Raw genomic sequence first — 5,399 nt, 5'->3', positions numbered from 1 at the left:
CGTGTGTGTGCGAGTGTGCGTGTGTGTGTGTCTGTGCGTGTGTGTGTGCGAGTGTGCGTGTGCGTGTGTGTGTGTATGCGTGTGTGTGTATGTGTATGTGTGTGAGTGTGTGTGTGTATGTAACTGTGTGTGTATGTGTGTGTGTGTGAGTGTGTGTGTATGTATATGTGTGCGTGTGCGTGTGTGTGCGAGTGTGCGTGTGTGTGTGTCTGTGCGTGTGTGTGTGTGAGTGTGCGTGTGCGTGTGTGTGTGTATGCGTGTGTGTGTATGTGTATGTGTGTGAGTGTGTGTGTGTATGTAACTGTGTGTGTATGTGTGTGTGTGTGTGTGTGTGTGTGTGTGTGTGTGTGTGTGTGCGTGCGTGCGTGCGTGGGTGGGTGCGTGTGTGTGTGTGCGTGCGTGTGCGAGTGTGCGTGTGTCTGTGTGTGTGTGTGTGTGTGTGTGTGTATGAACAGAGCTGTGGGAATCTGAGCCGTGGCGTGGAAGAGGACGTCTGGGTGAGATTTTAATTAAAGTCTGAGACAAGAGGTCACACACCATGCCCCCCCTCACACACACACACACACACACACACACACACACACACACACACACACACACACACACACACACACACACACACACACACACACACACACACACACACACAGTCACAGGACTCAATTGACTTAATTTACAGCATTTAAAAGACACACTGCTCTGTCCACTTCACTGTTCTGTCCACTCCACTATTCTGTCCACTTCACTGTTCTGTCCACTCCACTATTCTGTCCACTCCACTATTCTGTCCACTCCACTATTCTGTCCACTCCACTGCTCTGTCCACTCCACTGTTCTGTCCACTCCACTGTTCTGTCCACTCCACTGTTCTGTCCACTCCACTGTTCTGTCCACTCCACTGTTCTGTCCACTTCACTATTCTGTCCACTCCACTATTCTGTCCACTCCACTATTCTGTCCACTCCACCATTCTGTCCACTCCACCATTCTGTCCACTCCACTATTCTGTCCACTCCACCATTCTGTCCACTCTACTATTCTGTCCACTCCACTATTCTGTCCACTCCACTGCTCTGTCCACTCCACTGTTCTGTCCACTCCACTGTTCTGTCCACTCCACTATTCTGTCCACTCCACTATTCTGTCCACTCCACTATTCTGTCCACTCCACTATTCTGTCCACTCCACTATTCTGTCCACTCCACTATTCTGTCCACTCCACTATTCTGTCCACTCCACCATTCTGTCCACTCCACTATTCTGTCCACTCCACTGTTCTGTCCACTCCACTGTTCTGTCCACTCCACTCCACTATTCTGTCCACTCCACTGTTCTGTCCACTCCACTGTTCTGTCCACTCCACTATTCTGTCCACTCCACTATTCTGTCCACTCCACTATTCTGTCCACTCCACTATTCTGTCCACTCCACTATTCTGTCCACTCCACTGTTCTGTCCACTCCACTGTTCTGTCCACTCCACTGTTCTGTCCACTCCACTGTTCTGTCCACTCCACTGTTCTGTCCACTCCACTGTTCTGTCCACTCCACTGCTCTGTCCACTCCACTGTTCTGTCCACTCCACTGCTCTGTCCACTCCACTATTCTGTCCACTCCACTATTCTGTCCACTCCACTGTTCTGTCCACTCCACTGTTCTGTCCACTCCACTGTTCTGTCCACTCCACTGTTCTGTCCACTCCACTATTCTGTCCACTCCACTGTTCTGTCCACTCCACCGTTCTGTCCACTCCACTGTTCTGTCCACTCCACTATTCTGTCCACTCCACTGCTCTGTCCACTCCACTATTCTGTCCACTCCACTGTTCTGTCCACTCCACTGTTCTGTCCACTCCACTATTCTGTCCACTCCACTGTTCTGTCCACTCCACTATTCTGTCCACTCCACTGTTCTGTCCACTCCACTGTTCTGTCCACTCCACATCTAAACACCAAACAACCATCCACCTAACCAGCCTAATCAGGTTAATAAACCAGCTACATGATAATACACATTCATCTTATTGAGGCCACTGGCTGAGAAAAACATACTGAGGAATACTGTACGCAGAAATGTGTGTGTGTGTGTGTGTGTGTGTGTGTGTGTGTGTGTGTGTGTGTGTGTGTGTGTGTGTGTGTGTGTGTGTGTGTGTGTGTTTGTGGGTTTGAGTGTGTGTTACCTGAAACATGAAACGCTAACAGGAGAACACAGCAGCTGGAGCTTAGTGGAGGAGACAAAGCAAACACACACACACACACACACACACACACACACACACACACACACAAACACACACACACACACAGACAGGAACACACTGAATCCTCCCTGGAAACCCCATCCAGTCCCACTGAAAACAGGTCATGAAAGACAGGGACGTGTTACAGTCAAAACAGTGGAACAAACACTCTGGCAAGTTACACCGACCGACCGGCCGACTGACTGACTGAACAAAGGTTCTGACTGACTGACTGTACAAAGCTTCTGACTGACTGACTGACTGACTGACTGAACAAAGCTTCTGACTGGCTGACTGTACAAAGCTTCTGACTGACTGACTGACTGTACAAAGCTTCTGACAAGCTGACTGACTGACTGGCTGACTCTACAGTACAACGCTTCTGACTGACTGACTGTACAAAGCTTCTGACCAGCTTCTGACTGGCTGACTGTACAGTATAAAGCTGCTGACTGGCTGACTGACTGTACAGTACAAAGCTTCTGACTGGCTGACTGTACAGTATTAAGCTTCTGACTGGCTGACTGTACAGTATAAAGCTTTTGACTGGCTGACTGACTGACTGTACAGTACAAAGCTTCTGACTGGCTGACTGTACAGTATAAAGCTTTTGACTGGCTGACTGACTGACTGTACAGTACAGTACAAAGCTTCTGACTGGCTGACTGTACAGTATAAAGCTTCTGACTGGCTGACTGACTGACTGTACAGTACAGTACAAAGCTTCTGACTGACTGACTGTACGGTATAAAGCTTTTGACTGGCTGACGGACTGACTGACTGACTGACTGACTGTACAGTACAGTACAAAGCTTCTGACTGGCTGACTGTACAGTACAAAGCTTCTGACTGGCTGACTGTACAGTACAAAGCTTCTGACTGGCTGACTGACTGACTGACTGTACAGTACAGTACAAAGCTTCTGACTGGCTGACTGTACAGTACAACGCTTCTGACTGGCTGACTGTACAGTACAAAGCTTCTGGGTGGGTGGCGATGGCTGACTTACTGACTGGCTGACTTACTGGGTAACTGGGTGACTGACTGGCTGACTGTGTGACTGGCTGGCTGGGTGACTGTGTGTGACTGGCTGACAGGCTGACTGGCTGACTGTGTGACTGGCTGACTTACTGACTGGCTGACTTACTGGCTAACTGGGTGACTGACTGGCTGACTGTGTGACTGGCTGACTGTGTGACTGTGTGACTGTGTGACTGGCTGACTGGCTGACTGTGTGACTGTGTGACTGTGTGACTGTGTGACTGTGTGACTGTGTGACTCCCCAACAGGGAGGGTAGCAGTGTGTTTTAGGAAAAAGAGGAAAAGTCCATGTGATGCTGATCTCTTATCTATTTTATCCCCCTCTCTCACACACACACACACACACACACACACACACACACACACACACACACACACACACACACACACACACACACACACACACACACACACACACACACACACACACACGGTATTCCCAGATATGTCTGTCTGTCTGAGGGCCAAAGCTGTGTAATGAATGACAGTGCAGGCAGCAGGGACATGGAGCAGCCTGCCTGAATAATGATGTAATGACAACACAAGACAAGGTGAGGATGGAGTACTACTCCTCCCCCTCTTCCCTCTCTCTCCCTTCCTCTCTCTCTCTCTCTCCCCTTCTCTCTCCCTCTCACCTTCTCTCTCTCCCTCTCTTCTTCCCTTTCTCTCTCATTTCTCTCAATCTCTCTCCTCCACACACTCTCCTTTCCTCGCTCTCTCTCTCCCCTTCTCTCTCCTTCTCCCCTTCTCTCTCTCCCTCTCTTCTTCCCTTTCTCTCTCAATCTCTCTCCTCCACACACGCTCCCTTCCTCGCTCTCTCTCTCCCCTTCTCTCTCTCCCTTCCTCGCTCTCTCTCTCCCCTTCTCTCTCTCTCCCTCCTCCACACACTCCTGTGTTCCCATGTCTTGTGTTTAATCCAGGCTGGGATAGGGAGAGGCACAGACTCCTGTTTGATCCCAGGAATCCTTTTAACTGATACCGGATCACATTCCATCGTTGACATTCCAGGGGTCAAGAGTGGAGAGGACATGAAGACAGTGTGTGTGTGTGTGTGTGTGTGTGTGTGTGTGTGTGTGTGTGTGTGTGTGTGTGTGTGTGTGTGTGTGTGTGTGTGTGTGTGTGTGTGTGTGTGTGTGTGTAGTACAGATATCACATTACACTGCTGTTATTGTATATTAAGCCATCAGAGAGGATCAGAGAGACCACACCCCCTGAGAGATGGCAGATGGCTTTTTCTAGCAGCACAGTAATAATGTCCCTGGCTATCATCACTGGCCCTAACACGCACATATTATCTCTGTCCTTACCCTTCACAACACAGACATGAGAGAGAGAGTGTGTGTGTGTAGGAGAGTTTAATCACACTGTCAGATGAGAGGACCCTCTCTAAAGACATGAAAAGAACCAGAGTCAAAGGTGTCTCCCTCTCTCCCTCTATTCTCTCTCTCTCTCTCCCTCTATTCTCTCCCGCTTCCTCTCTCTCTCTCTCTCCCCCTCTCCCTCTGTCTCTCTCTCTCTCCTGACAGTGATGTAAAAGTATAGGGTTTACGGTAACATCAGTTCTAGATTATTATCACTACAGATGAACAAGATCCATACATACAGGAAGAGATGAACAAGATCCATACATACAGGAAGAGATGAACAAGATCCATACATACAGGAAAAGATGAACAAGATCCATACATACATGAAGAGATGAACAAGATCCATACATACAGGAAGAGATGAACAAAATCCATACATACAGGAAGAGATGAACAAGATCCATACATACAGGAAGAGATGAACAAGATCCATACATACAGGAAGAGATGAACAACTAACATCTATATCTGAAAGATAAATGATCTTTAAACTGGAGACATATCATTCTCTGAGTGGGAAACAGGCCTGGTTTTGATGTGCTGGTTGTAACTCAATGGAACGTTGTCTTTGTGTGAGAGACAAGAAGATCAGATTGCCTCGTTAAACAAAGGTTCTCTGTCGGGAACTAGTACTATTCTAAGTTACTGGCATGAACATAAACGCCTGTGATCTCAACCGCAACTCATTGGTGTGTAACTGTGGATTATGACTGAGGTCTGAGTGAAGCCAAAACGAAAGGCTTTGACTCAGAG

The sequence above is a fragment of the Salvelinus fontinalis genome, unplaced genomic scaffold, assembly GCF_029448725.1.
Source record: "Salvelinus fontinalis isolate EN_2023a unplaced genomic scaffold, ASM2944872v1 scaffold_0925, whole genome shotgun sequence".
Taxonomy (NCBI): domain Eukaryota; kingdom Metazoa; phylum Chordata; class Actinopteri; order Salmoniformes; family Salmonidae; genus Salvelinus; species Salvelinus fontinalis.
This window is presented reverse-complemented; position numbering follows the sequence as displayed.